Source organism: Lathyrus oleraceus, chromosome 6 (assembly GCF_024323335.1).
Source record: "Lathyrus oleraceus cultivar Zhongwan6 chromosome 6, CAAS_Psat_ZW6_1.0, whole genome shotgun sequence".
NCBI classification, from domain to species: domain Eukaryota; kingdom Viridiplantae; phylum Streptophyta; class Magnoliopsida; order Fabales; family Fabaceae; genus Lathyrus; species Lathyrus oleraceus.
Window position 1 is genome coordinate 449,682,663 of NC_066584.1, and position 16,299 is coordinate 449,698,961.

The 16,299-nt window shown below is 35.7% G+C and overlaps 1 pseudogene; it reads right to left on the reverse strand.

Moving 5' to 3' along the window:
• Window positions 1–15,972, reverse strand: part of LOC127096192 (sister chromatid cohesion protein SCC2-like) — a 97,137-nt pseudogene extending 81,165 nt beyond the window's left edge.
• Window positions 15,973–16,299: the final 327 nt, after the last annotated feature.

The following is a 16,299-nucleotide window of genomic DNA, read 5'->3' on the forward strand; positions in this document are numbered from 1 at the left end:
ATTAGCACGACATGTTATGTATTATATAGGATTCTAATATCTCCTATTTTAGGTAAAACACCATATGAACTACTTAGAGGTAGAAAACCTAATACTTCTCATCTACACGTTTTTGGATGTAAATTATTCATTTTGAATAATGGAAAGGATAATCTTGGCAAGTTCGATGCGAAATCCGATGAGAGTATCCTCCTCGGATATTCACAATCTAGTCAAGCTTATAGGGTTTATAACAAAAGGCTACTTATTGTTGGAGAGTCGGTTCACGTTACTTTTGATAATTCTTTTCTGAAAACGGTTGGAATAGGTGTTTCTTTTCATTATGTAGGTGTATATTCATAAGATATTCTCAAGGAACCCGATGATAGAATTGATCAACCTAAAGCGGTGGAGAATGAGAAAGTTGAAGAAGACGTTTGTGAAGAGGAAAAGGTGGAAAGTCCAGTTGTAGTAGATGACCTTCGTTTGACTTGGAGAACATCCAAAGATCATCCTATTGAAAACATACTTTGAGACATCACCAAAGGCATGACAACATGCTCCAAGATAAGTAGATTTTATTATCACTTTGTGTTTGTTTCATAGGTTAAATCTAAAAACGCTAAAGATACATTACTTGATGAGCATTGGCTTATGATCATGCAAGATGAACTAAACCAATTTAAAAGGAATGATGTTTAGGACCTTGTCCCTCTTATAAAACATCATCAAGTAATTGGAACAAGACGGATTTTTAGAAATAAGCTTGAAGAAAATGCAGTGATAACCTGGAACAAACTTCGACTAGTGGCACAAGGCTATAACCAAGAGGAGGGCATTGACTATGAGAATAATTATGCTCCAGTTGCTCGCATCGAGGCTATAATCCTTCTACTAGCCTATGATTGCTCCAAGAATTTCAAGTTATTTCAAATGGACATAAAAATGTGTTTCTAAATGGTTATATTATTGAAGAGGTGTATGTAGTTCAACCTCCCGGGTTTTAAAATAATGAGTATCCCAATCATGTTTTCAAATTAAAATGTGTTTCATATGGTCTCAAACAAGCACCTAGGGCTTGGAATAAGCAACTCAATATGTTTTTATTAATCAAAGGTACCCAATGAGGAGGAGAGGGTTTATACTTGCCTCTTTTGTTTTTGCTTTGGGAAGAATGATATCTCGATCAATATCATTATCGTGCATCCAACAGTCACAATCCGGGTCACATCTTGTTGGATCAACATCCTAGATAAAGTGGCCCTTTATTTTGTTAGTGTAGTAGGGTTTTCCCTATGTTGTAATAGCATAGACATGACACCAGTCTTCTTTGAGAACTGGTTGGATCATCATTGTTTGGAAGATGCAACTAATAATGAATCAGAAGGGCATCTCGGGAGATGGAAATCTATCGCGAGATTCTGCAAGCGGTATATTATCGGTGATGGAGGATATCTGATATGGCTTCTGGAACTTGATCAGATCCGATGATCTGGACCTATACTTTTAGTCGTGTGGATAAAGTATTATCATTAAGACTTACATTATAGTTTGAGAAAATGGTGAGGACAACACTTCCTGCATGAAGAGTTGTTAGAGAAATTGTTATTATAGTGTTTTCATAGTGGATGTAGCTTGAGGCCAATAGATATATTTTGCAAAAGACAGGTTGGTTCCTTCTTCCATGGAGAGAAAGGATTGGCTTGACAACCCCAAAGTGTAAGGTTGTATATCCTTCAGTCTTCTAGTGGTTTATGAGATAATGGGGAATCTCCAGATCTATGTATTGCTCCTAGTTCATAGCTCTTAGGCTACATTGGTTTAGTCTAGATGACTAGACGTATTCTTTCATATTAGGGCGGTTTATAGAGATAAGATTTCAGATGGATCTGGTAACACTTCTTTGTCTTTTGAAGATGTTGTACGGACTTAATAGAGGAGGTGTTGTTTCGTAAAATTTGAGCATCCTAAGCTGGTCTTGTTCTACTTGAGCAGGTTGCTCTTCCACAACTACTTGTGTTTCCTGCTCTAATTCCTCCATAGGTGTGTCAATGCTTTGTGATTCTTGAATTTCTTCAAGCTCTACTGTCCTCCCACTGATTCCTTTGGAAATAAAATCCTTTTCTAGGAAAACTCCATTTCGAGCGACAAACACTTTGCCCTCAGAAGGATTGTAGAAGTAATACCCTCTTGTTTCTTTAGGATACCCCACAAATAAGCATTTGTCAGATTTGGGCTCAAGCTTAGTTGAAATTTGTCGTTTCACATAAACTTCGCAACCCCAAATCTTCATGTAAGACATATGTGGTTTCTTACCACTCCATATCTCATATGGTGTCTTCTCAACCTTTTTGGATGGAACACAGTTAAGTGTGTAAGCTGCTGTCAATAGTGCATGTCCCCAAAAGGAGTTTGGAAGATTGGCGTGATTCATCATGGATCGGACCATGTCTAACAGGGTTCGATTTCTTCTCTCAGATACACCATTCCATTGGGGTGTTCCAGGAGGAGTAAGTTAGGATAGGATCCCACACTCTTCCAGATGGTCATCAAACTCTAGGCTTAAATACTCACCACCTCGATCTGATCGAAGAGTTTTAATATTCTTTCCTAGTTGGTTTTGTACTTCATTCTTGAATTCCTTGAACTTTTCAAAGGACTCTGATTTGTGTTTCATTAAATACACATAACCATATCTACTGAAATCATCAGTAAATGTGATGAAGTATTGAAAACCTCCTCTGGCTGGTATGTTCAGTGGTCCACATACATCAGTATGTATGAGGGCCAAAAGATCATTAGCTCTTTCACCTTTTCCTGTGAATGGAGACTTTGTCATCTTTCCAATTAAACAAGATCTGCATATCTCATATGATTCATAATCAAAAGAGTCCAAGAGTCCATCTTTATGGAGTTTGGAAATGCATTTCGCATTTATGTGGCCTAATCGAAAATGCCAAAGGTAAGTTGGATTTAACTCATTAGGTTTCATCCTTTTAATATTAATGTTATAAATAGGCATTTCAAGATCAAGGACATATAGTTCATTGTTCATTTGTGCAGTAGCATAGAATATATCATTCAAATAAATTGAGCAACAATTGTTCTTTATTATAAATGAAAAACCAAACTTGTCCAAACAAGAAACGGAAATAATATTCCTGCTAATTGCAGGTACATAATAACAGTTCTCTAACTGAATTATTAAACCACTAGGTAAAGTCAATACATAAGTTCCTACGGCTAAAGCAGCAACCTTTGCTCCATTGCCAACTTGAAGGTCAACTTCACCTTTTTCCAAATCTCTACTCCTTTTTAGTCCCTGCACATTGGTACAAATCTGAGAACCGCATCCAGTATCTAATACCCATGATGCAGAAGTAGATAAATTAATTTCAATAACAAAAATACCTGAAGTTGAAGTCTCTACTCCATTCTTCTTATCTTCCAGGTACTTTGGGCAGTTTCTCTTCCAGTGTCCGGTCTTACCGCAATGGAAACAGGTGCCTTCTTTTGCTATGCCTCCACTAGGCTTCAAAGCAGCAACAATGGGTTTGGGTTTGGCAACTTCCTTGCCTTTCCCTTTATCACCCTGCTAGGTGGGCCTTTTGTTCTGTCTCTTTCCGTTTCCGATCATCAGAATGGACTTCCCTTTTGACTTCAGATTCTGCTCAGCAGTTCTTAACATGGCTAGCAGTTCAGGAAGAGATTTGTCCATATCATTCATATTGAAATTTAGGACAAATTGACTGAATCTATCTGGCAACGATTGCAAGATCAAATCAGTCACAAGTTCCTTTCCGAGGGGAAAACCCAACCTCTCAAGGTTTTCCACATACCCAATCATCTTGAGCACATGGGGACCTACAAGGGCTCCCTCAGCTAACTTGCCTTGAAAAAGAGCTTTTGAAACTTCAAACCTTTCATGCCTTGCTTGCTCTTGATAGAGCATCTTCAGGTGTTCGATCATATCGAACGCTGCCATGTTCTCATGTTGCTTTTGCAACTCTTAGTTCATGGTAGTTAGCATGAGACAAGCAGTTTCATTGGCATCATCGACATGCTTCTTATAAGCATCTCTTTCTGCCTTAGGTGAAGAACTAGGAGGTTCCTCTTCAGGAACAGGTTTCTCCAAGACATACAGCTTTCTATCATGTTTGAGGACAATCCTCAGATTTCGGTGCCAATCCAGAAAATTTGTCCTAGACAATTTTTTCTTGTCAAGGATTGATCGCAAAATGTTGTTAGAGGTGTTTGTTGTCATGGTAATCTACATGAAAATAATGAAAATATAAGTATCAATAACATATTTAATTAGGCCTTTAATTAAATGTGCTCCCACTATTTTACTCAAAACAAATGACCCTCACCATTTGATTCGGAAAATCCCGTTGGAAGATTTTCTAGTGGGTCGAGATCCATATTTCACTTTGTTTTAAGTACGCGTAGGCGGATTACACAAAACTAGGTTATTTAGGTAGGAACTCCTTCCAATTGTATCTAATACAACTCTCGAATATTTTAGTTGGGAGAATAACTCCTTATTCCAATCCATCACATGGATCATTTCCAACTCTTGCTTCTAAACATATATAATCTTATTATAATTTGTTTAGTTAAGTTTGACCCATTGTTTTAACAATTGGATATTACAATTATCCCATCGCACCTTACTAATATAGAACATGCACCTCGCGTAGGCGAAACCTACATTATCCGATACTAGTCTTGATGAGTGTTAAAACTTGGAAAGCATAAACTTAATATTTAATTTAAGGGAATTTGCAATTATACTAATCTCACCGGCTTATTTATCATATAAATCGTCTCTCACATGCATCAACATACATTCACATGCATCAACATACATACATAATGAAACAGTTATGGCCCCAGTTATGGCTAGCGCAATTGTTCTCACAAGCCAATGAGAGAACCTAAGCTAACCTAATAACGATCTAAGCTTCTCCAAGCAAGATCTTCAAGGTTGTCCTCCTTTGGTATTGAATTCTTCTCTTTCTTCATAACATTACATTACATAAAAGAAACTCGCTTTACATACGAGGGAGTGAGATGAGAAAAGAAGTTACATTAAGAGATTAAAAGAGAGGCACGACATGCAGGTCGTATTTTAAAACCAAAACAAAATAAAGGAAAACTAAGGTCATAACCGATCACCACAAGACAATAATAATAAACACATTATTATTATTAATTTTAATTCTTTTAATTAATTAAAACCAAATTAAATTTCGGCGACCGATCACACTACGCAGGGTTAGTCGGGGATCCGCTGCCTAACTCTTGATACTTTAAAGCACAACTCTTGCGCAATCACAACCCTAATCGCATAACTCTTTGACAACACAACCCTTGTGCCGTCATTAACCCTAATGCATAACTCTTTGACAACACAGCCCTTGTGCCGTCATTAACCCTAATGCACCAATTTCAGACCGTCAAACACATCTCGATTGTTGATTCAGTATGATTGAGCAATACATCATTGCTTCACCATACTAATGTCGGATCAAGAAGCAAACGACCATTGATCGCTCAAAGGAAAACAACCATTAAGTGTGTGAATGAACGAAACAGAAACAGTATATCATATATACCGTATTTTGCATCAGGATTACTTATATCATATATATAACTTGATCGATCTCAATTTAATTACTCGTTTATTCTTTGATTCATTCTGTCTTTTAATCGTATTAATACAAAAAATACAGAAAATAAACAGCTATCAGATGCATGGTTTCGTAAGTGGCTCTGATACCACTGAAGGAGAAGGGAGATCCAAAACGCAACGGAATTTAAAATTTCTCCTTTAATGATCCTTACAAATGGGCATGATCAGTGATAGAATCGTTACCTCTTGTGGCGATTGTAACCTTTGATGCAGATCTACGGAGCGATCACGAACGTTGAACAATGACAATGCCTCTACTCAGTCCACACGAACGGATTCCTTCAATCTCAGTGCTAGCTGCTACGAATGAAGGCTTTGAGTGAGAGAGAGAGAGAGAGAGAGAGAGAGAGAGAGAAACGAAATTGCAACTGCTAAATGCTTCTACACAAGGGTTATATTTATAGAACCACTTGTGTGGGCTTCAATCTAAAAAGCCCACTTAAGTGTATGTGGCCCATATCTTATAATATGCCAAATTCACTTAAGCGCGTGGTACCTTACCATATTTCGTATTCTACTTAAGTACACAGTACCTTACGATGTTCTACAATTCACTTAAGTGCACCGTACGTTACGGTGTTCCTTAGTTACTCTATCTCTCATCAATCCGTCCTTTGTGTGTGACCCTGTAGGTTGTCGCGGCATTGGCAAGACACGAAAATGTCATGTGATCTGACAAATCCTTCTGTGATAATAATTATGTGCACAATTACCCTTTTACCCTTATGTCTATATTGAACACAAGGCATAGACCGTGTCATCCTTGTCCAGTTCAATATTGGGCCCGTAGACATTTATCCTGTTACGCAAGATGGGAGAATTCCATCTAGGTTACCCATGTCCTTCAGCATGCTTCGTGGAGTACCCATCAACTGTCTTTATGGTCATCCAATTACGGACAACGTTTGATCAGCAATAAGGCACTCGACTCTACATCTAGGGTCCATAGTGGTTTCAGGTTGAAGGGTGGTATACACCATTATCACCATGAGAATAACTTATGACACTTTGCATAACATTCTATGTAGTATTCTCATAGCGGGTCAATCCAGTATAAATATTACTCTTAATATTCATACCTATGTTTAAGACTTGATAACTCCTTATCCATGATCCATGAGATGTGATCATCAGTCTATAAACATAATAGTCTTCATGCTTTAATGTTATCCCACTTCACAATAAAGCTCGACTGCGGATACTTTAAGAATAATGTCTTTATGTTTAATGTGATCTCATGATTAAGTCATACTTGATACATTAAACGGACTAGCTATTCTAGGGACTTTATTAAACAAACATAATAAAGAAAAAGCCTTTTATTATTAATAAATAATTCGATACAAGTACCAAAAGTATTGGCCTCTAGGGCTTACACCAACAGTTAGCACCCAAAGTGTCATAGGTACTCCTAGGGAGCCCTTTTTGTGTGCATATGTTTTTGGGTATAAAATATGTTTGATAAAATATAGAGCATGAGGATGAGAAAAGAATTCATTGATTATATTTTTGTGTTTGACAAGACCTTCATACTTATGCCTATGTACCAACATAAAAATGAGGGATCAAAACCTCGTAGTTCGTGGTAAAAATTTCAAAGAAATTGATAAATGAATTTTAACAAAAGTTTAACAAGTAAAGGCATTAAAGGCCAAACGTTTGAATGGGGTTGTTATTTCTTTTTGTATTTTTGAAATTAAAGTCAATATAGTTAAGTTTACTTAAAAGTTTGATATAAGAAAAGAAGTTTAAAAAATTCAATGGCATAAGGCCAAAGTTTCTAATCATTAAAACATGTCTAAGTTTGAAATCACAAGCAAAGAAAGTTTTTGAAAGGAGGCAGAGATTTTGAAATTAAAGAAAGTGGGAGGATATGAAGAGACTACCCTACGCTAAAATTAAAAGTTTAAGAGTTGAAAAGATCTGACCAATGGGATGCAATCCAATAGACAAAAATGTCATATAGAAACCCATTTTCCTTTGGAATTTGACAATCAATAAGCAATAAGAAATGAGAAATATCCAAGCATCATGTGCAGATCAAGGCATTAAATAAAGATAGCCATCATATCCAAGAAAGCATTCCAGTAGCTAGCAGTCTTTAGTGTCTTCCAATGTAGTCGATGAAATATTCCTTGATCCACTTAGAATAAAACATCAGACATAGACAATAATAACAAAATAACAATTAAGCATAAAGGCGATGTAGCAGATGAATCAAAGGCACTCAAATGTCTTGCATCAGATGAAAGCAATGGTCAATGATAGCTTAGGCTTAAATGTTGGCATTGGCCAAGTCCTTTAGCATAGGGAGTGTTGCCTAATTCTAAGTCCAGAAGTTTACATCAAATCCCAACAGTCCAACAAGGTGTTTTTTAGGGTTTTTGTTGTTATTAGGTGTTTTAAGGTCCTAAGACCACAAACAAAACAAAAGACAAACAAACAATATATACAATCACAAGATATGGCTCAAATGAGCAAAGTGAAAAGGACTTGAAACATAAACATGTTGCATGAAATGTAAATGGAAAATGATTGATAAAGGTACTTGAAATTTAAGGTGCATAAAGTAAATGACGTGAAAGTAAAGCAAAATTAATAAGAGTTAGTCAATGGTTAGTCAAATGTTAGTGATGAGTTTTAATTAATTAAGTCATTCTTTGGAGAACACTCAACCATTCATTCATAAGTATGAATCCCTAAACCAAGACATCTTCCATGAGAAGGGCCCCAACTTGGATAAATCAACAACTATGCCACTAGCTCTCATGAAAGGAAAAAAAGTCAAGTTTCCACACAATGCCATGCAGAATGGGAGACTTACAATTTGACTTACTAGAATGTTATGCCTTGAGGGTCAAATTTAGCTCTATGTTAAGCAATCGTAATTGGACTTGTGTACAAGTCACAACTATATGAGGTCGGGCAAAATAAAATATAGGTGTTAATGTTGTAGCGGTAAATTCATGACCATTAAGCTAAGGATAAACTTAACGTCAATAAAACTAGAGTCGCCACCGCGCTTTTATTGTTTTCAAAGGAAAAGGGAAAAGTATGAACAAAACCCAAAGATAAGAAGTTTTTAAATCAAAACTAATAAAATTCCAGAGATTACAGGTAAGGGGGTTGGTTACATAGAGGGAAGGTGTTAGCACCCAAAGTGTCCTAGGTACTCCTAGGGAGACCTTTTTTATGTGTGTGTGTGTGTGTTCGGTATAAAAGATGTTTGCAATAAATTGAGTGTGAAGAAGATAAAAGAATTCATTAATTATATTTTTTTGTTTAACAAGACCTTCGGACTTGTGTCAACGTACCAACATAAAAATGAGGGATCAAAACCTCGTAGTTTGTGGTATCAACTTCAAAGTGAGTGGATTGCTTTTAATCAAAATTTAAGTTTAAAAGGGGCACAAAAGACCCAAAGGTTTGAATGAGTGTTAGTTCTTTTGTCTTTTGAAATTTTAAGTCAATATGGTTAAATTCATTTACAAGTTTGATTTAAGAAAAGAGTTTTAAAAAAATTCAATGGCATAAGGTCAAAGTTTCTAATTTGCAATAAAGTCTAAGTTTGAAATCACAAGCAAAGGAAGTTTTTTGAAAAGGGGAGAGAATTTGAAATTTAAGAAGTGGGAGGAGATGAAGAGGTTAATCCTTAGCATAAAATTAAAAGTTAAGAGTTGAAAAGATCTGACCAATGGGATGCAATCCAATAGACAAGAATGTCATTCAGAAAACCCACTTTCCCTTTGGAATTTGAATCAAGCAATAATCAGCAAGAAATTCGCAATATGAAGAGCAAGGCATCAAATAAAGATGGCCACATCCAAGCAAACAAATCCATAGCTAGCAGTCTTCTTTGTCTTCTCATGTATCGGATGACATACTTCTTGACTTTACTCAGAATAAGGCATTAGACACAGGTTCAAAGTAACAGTTGCATCAAGACCCTGTAGCAGATGAATTCAAGTGGATCCCAATACTTGGATCAGATGAAAGCTCAAATCACAATAACTTGGTCTTAGAAATATTGGCATTGGCCAGATCCTTTTGCATATGGAATGTTGCCTAATTCTATGTCAAGAGCTCAGATCAAATCCAACAGCCCACACAAACAATTTTTAGGGTTTTAGTTGTTTATTAAGTATTTTAAGGTCCTAAGACCATAAACACAAACAAAATATACAAACAAATATATACAATCACAATATATGGCTCAAATGAGCAAAGTTAAATGATATGTAAATGACAAATGAAATGGTAAATGACTTGAATTTAAATTGCATAAGGTAAATGACTTAAATTTAAATTGCATAAAGTAAATAACTTGAAGAATAAAATTGTATTAATACAATTTAGTCAAATGTTAGTTGATTAGATGTTAGTGATGTTTTGCTTTTCAATTGATGAAGTCATTCTTTAGAGAACACTCAATCCTCCACTCACAAGCATGGATCCTTGAACCAAGACATATTCCAAAGGAAGGAAAAAAAGGCTAAGTTTCCACACAATAACATGAAATGGGGGAGACTTACAATCTCACTTACTAGAAATCTATGCCTTTAGGGTCAAGATTTAGCTCTATGTTAAGCAATCGTAATTGGACTTATATAGAAGTCACAACTATCTGAGGCATGGCAATAGAAATTTTGGTGTTAATGCATGTTAGAGATATGATATAATGAAGAAAACTCCTAAAACATACCACACACAAAAAGAAAAAGATGAATGGATGAACCTATCTCATCCATACTTTTATTGGTTCATCTAACACAAGGTTATTGATGAACCAATTAGTCTTAGGATCTTGAGATTTCATTGGCCAATGAAAGGGATGGGCAAGAATGGGATTGAAGATGAAGAGGGAGGGGATATGAGAGAAACACAACTTGGTCATGAGAGGAATTTTATCTAATTAAAATCATTTATTCATTTTGGGAGATAAAATGTACATTTCATCAATCCCCTAAATCCAATGATTTTTACTTAACAATAGTAAAATCAACCTTGACCAAGACCCAAACACATAGTCAAATATCACAAGTCAATAAAAATGGCTCAACATAATTTCTATACAATTAATCAATTAAAAATCAAATTAAAAATGCATTTAAATTCAATTTAATTTGGTCAAAACCTAAAAACCTCTTCAAAACACCCAATAAATAGCCAAGAGATTTATCCTAGGTCAAACAAGGTCAAAGGACCTTAGACAAAAAAATTCATAATTTTTGAAAACTCAGAAGTACTTTTCAATAATTAAAAAATATGCATAAAAATAATTAATTCATGAAAAATATCAAAATTAATCCAAAAAATGATTTTAATTCAGAAAATGAAAAAGAAAAGTATTTAAAGACTTTTGATGAAAGTCCCATATTTTTTGGATTAACAATGAAATTGAGATGAATTAATTAAAATTAATTAATTAAACATGAAAAAAAACAAGGGCCGTCAGATCTCCCTCATTAATTTAGGTGGAAGATCTGATGAGAAAGCGTGCGCGTTCCATAATGGTCCTTAGTCAATATGTTGCAGGCTTGGTAATCAGAACCAAGGGCTAAGATTAAAACAATTTAAATGGATCATGTAGCTGAGAGGTGTGACAACACATCACCGGAGTTAGGGCCTCGATCTTCTTCTCCGGTGAACCTCACCGGACTGGTCCACCATCAACCATCACCAAAAAAAAAACAAGGACATGGATTCCAATAAAAAATACTTAGGAGCTTGAATCTGGCCTCAATTTTCTCCAATTCCAAGTATATAAAAAGAGACAGGGATTTGAATTATGAGGATCATGAACTAAGTTGCTTCGATTTAACCTCAAAGCAACTCAATCTTCTTGCCTACATTGGTAGGACTTTATCCAACCAAAAATTATAAAGAATAGTTAAGAATTGAGGGAGAATCGAAGAGATGAAAATTATGGAAAATTACCTTCGAGGGAGCTTCAAACTTGGTTGACCTTGATTCCAATTGTGCTTGGCTTTGTTCTAGAAGCTTGTAGGAAGTGAATAGAATCAAGAAATGGCCTGGACTATTGGAGTTTCAATCTCAAAACATATGGAGATTTAAAGCTCGATTTTCAAATGAAAACCTTCAAGATTATCCTTTAATGGTGAAGGTTTGGATTGCAGGTTCAAAGCTTGGGCATGAGGTCCTTAATTCTGAGCAATGAGGGTTGTATTTATATGCCATGAGATTCATTTCTACACACTTCCAAATTTTTCTAAATTTAGCAATTCTCTTTGCAGATCTCCCTCATTAATTGAGGTGGCGGATCCGATGGCCAACTCGTGCTATCCACCAAACGCCTCAGTCAACACACGCATAGGGATGGTAATCAGAAACAATGGATGTGATTAAAACCTGGAGAGATGATCTAATGGATATGACCTTTCCACCACACCACCGAAGCTAGGGCTCCGGTCATCTTCTCTGGTGGACCTCATCGGACTGGTCCACCACCAACTTCCATAAAAATTAAAAGTGAGTACACTATTTTAAAGAGAAAATCAAAAGGAATCCAAATCTCACCTCAAAATTCTCCAATTCCAAGTATATTGAAAGATACGTGAAATTGAAAATTGAGGAGTATGAACTGAGTTGCTTCGATTTGACCTCAAAGCAACTCAATCTTGTTGCCTATATTTGTAGGACTTCAGCCAACCAAAAACCAAGTGAAATGATGGAGAATCGAAGAAGAAACGTTTCACAAAATTCACCTTTTGTTTGCAGTGAGGAAGCTCGATCTTGATCTTAATTTGTTTGGGCTTGCTTCTACCAACTTGCAGGAAGTGATATTGATGATTAAAAGGCTTGGATTCTTGGAGTTTCAATTCAAAAACAGAATGAGAATTGAAACTCGATTTCAAGAAGAAATCCTCAAGATTATCCTTTAATGGAGGTTAGGGAAGAATCAGGTCAAATCTTGGGCCAGAAGGATCCATTTATGATCTCAATGGACATGTATATAGCCATCCAATTGCTTTCCACGCCTTTTGAATTTTTGCCAAAAATTGTAATATGAGGTTGCATGCTTGCGTCGGTGTATGCTAGGCCTAAAGAATGATTGGAATTGGTCCAAAATTATGCACATGTGATGCTGAAAGCAATTCATGAAGCCATGCGATGTGGAATGGGAATTGGTCATGAAAAACTTCCAAATGGGGCCATGCATTGCACCCATGCGCAAGTCACTCAAAAATGATCCAAATGCATCTTGGACTCTTTGAAAGGTAACATGAAAGGGAGAAACTTTGCTGTTGAAACTTTTTCCATTTGGAGCTTAGATCATGATGAATTTTGAGGTGGAAGTTGGAGAAATCAAACATAGTTGAAAATTTTCTCAGTATAAAGTCAAATGATCATTTTTCCCACTTTGAATAACTTTTGCTGTGAGTTTCAAATGAAAATGGTTCCTTCTTCAAAATTGTAACGCTTTCCTTCCTTTTCAATTTGGTCATAAATTTGAAATAATTTGAGTCTTTCATGAGGGAGTTATGGATTTTAGAAGTTGAGGAAAAATGTTTGTTCAATGGTAATGGCCCAAAATGACCTATAATGTTTCCTCTTGGTACATGCCCTTGCAAGTATATTTTGACATTTCTCAAAGAATCAAAGTTGGAGAAGAGATCTTAAAATTGATCAAGAAACATGAATGGACTTCATATCATAAATGTTTTGCAAGTTATGGTTCTTGGAAGTTGACCTTCTATCTAGGACATAGACAAAATGACCTATAATCTTTCACCATAAAAAATGACTTTCCAAGCAAAATTAACTCTTAATGCCAACATGAAAGTTGTTTGGAATGTTATAAAGAGTGACTTTTCTCTTGGAATCATTTTAATATGACAAAAATTGTAGGAGATAGGGTCTAGGGAACCCTAGATTTAACTAGTTGACTTTTCTGGTCAACCTCCTTGAACCAACTTGTAAACTTGAAGTTCCCTTGATCTTTGGGGCTCATGGAGAATCATGTATGCTTATGATGATGTTCAATGAAGTATACCTTAATATCTTTAACCAAATGTTGAAGAAACTTACTGAGGAAGTCACACAAGATACCCAGATGAATTACGGCTTTCAAGGCAAACAAGCTTCCAACTCTTGACGAATTCTTGATCAAAATGACAAATAAAGAACAGGGGATCCATATATGATGTTAAGAAACAAAGTGGACCTTTTCTTGTTTGCTCTCTTGCATTGAGGGTCTCAAAACCTAGATATGAGATTAATGAGGCACAGGTGGATGCACACTGCCTACAAAAGAAATGAAACTACACTAGACATATTTTTGATATTTTGGTTAGTAAACAAATAAAAACAAAGTTTGATACAATCAAAAATGCTTGGTGATCTCTCCCAATACAATCCCAATGAATGAAGGATGAGGAGGATACCAAGGTGTGATCCCAAAGCCAATGCAAATGATGAGATGACATGAGGGATCTTAGGGTCAAAATTGGGGTCTTATAGTGGAAACTCCAAACCGAGAGAAAAACCACGATTGTTTTCAAATGACAACCAGAGAATAACATTATGTGAAAATTATTACAACACATAATATACCCTCAACTAACTGAGGCCCCCAGTACACCCACACCCTCCAAAACAAATATTTAACTACATCTCATAACACTCTAATACAATAGTATAAGAGAACAAAGAAAGTTAAATACAAGCTTAAAGTGCTTTTGACTGGTGCATCTTGGAATGAAGAACTTGAATCCTATATATAGCATTTGACTCCCTCTTCCTTCACAAAACTAAGCGATGCGGGACTTCTTCAACATGTATATTTTCAACCAACCCCAACACAACTTCCAACCATAGTCTCCTTTTAGAAAACATGCATGAAGACCTATATGTGGTCTACAATATTTTGCAAAACCAGCCCTGCATGCCTCTAAATAAATATATATATATTCTCTTAAATACATGTCCATCACTAGAATCAGAGCATTGCAACACAATGTTACTATTAGGGTTTGAATTGAGTAGCTCTTGAGCATATGTTCTTATATAGGTGAATTAGTCCCTTCTTGTCCTTGAATAATCTCCATTTCTATTTTCTTGGCTCTATAAGCCTAATCATATGACAATTTAACTCCCTGTCTATCAACACATTCAGTAACTAGTGTAGTTGGCTTTATGTCATGACTATACCTTAGTATATGGCTAAATTTCTTGGCCAACCATTCAATATTTGCTTGTTTATTTTGGGTTGTTCTACGACAAGTATGGTCATCATATAAACTCCCCACTTGCCAATATTGGTTATCAATCCTTTTACCAATTCTCATGTAAAACTTACATTCATCCATACACCTAACAACCATCCTCTTTCCATCACTCTTCTTTAGGTATGCATTTTTTTCTCCTCCATGGCATATTCCTTTATAGCATCCCTTACCAACTCCTTATTGTTAAATACCATGTCAAACTGAAACTTGGTTCCCTCATCAACCTTATAGGTTATAAACATCTCATACTCTTCATCATCTTCACTCTCAGGTGGTGTATGAAGTTGGTCAGAGTCCTAACCATTATCATGGTCAAAGTCATTCTCATATGGTTTAGTTATTTCAGTTGGTAATATAGTTTTCCAATCCAAATCATGCTCAAGATCCTCATCATCATCTAACTCCTCATCCACTTCACTTCCTCACCCATTTCCACTTCATCATCCACTTCCAGTTCATCATCATCATTTACATAAGCAAACTTCTCTCCAATACAATGAACTTCATCATCGTTAGAAATTATATCATGACTTATTTCTGCCTCATCTACAATCTCAGGTTCACTAATGTTATGCTCAACACACACATCTATTAACTCAGCCATTAGCATCTGTAACCAGTTGCAACACATCATTCTCATAGTTAAGTGGGATAAGGCCACAAGTAAAGTTAAACCTAGGGTTCCAATACCACATACACTTAATGTCTCTATATCTCTCTTTTTTTAATCAATTCCATATAAGACAAGTAATCAACATCCCATTTCCATCTCATTTCTGAAACATAACCATTTACAAGTCAACCTCTATGATGAATTTTAAACCTAAATGTTTGACACGTATATGGCCTGGAATAGATAATAAAAACGATTCAAAATGAAAGAGGCACCACAAACAATACTTTAAAAACACATAAAAGTCACGATTAAAGAGGAACCACGAGCCCTAAAACACAATGGGACCACCATGTATAATAAAAAAATGCATAGAAGGATGTTTCTATCAAGGAGGACAAAATAATACATACTTGAGATAGAGGAATCTTGTACATAGCTTTCCCAGAAGCTTGATGAAGAGTGTCGAGAATGAACGATGATGGAAACTATTTCTGGGTTGGGCCCGATTTAGGGTTTAGAGATTTTAGGCGTAGGATGCGATTTAGGGTTCAAAATCCAAAAGGGGATTAAAGGAAGCAGAAGACGAGCTAGGGTTCTTCAGAAGGGGATGAAATGATTAAATAACTAAAACGAATTAAATTTTTATTAATGTTTAATTTAAACTATTTTCTAAATTGTTTTCAAAATTGTATAAACATTAAAGTACGTTTAAAATGTTTTTAAATGACATGGCATCATTTTTTTCAAAGTTGGTCAACATA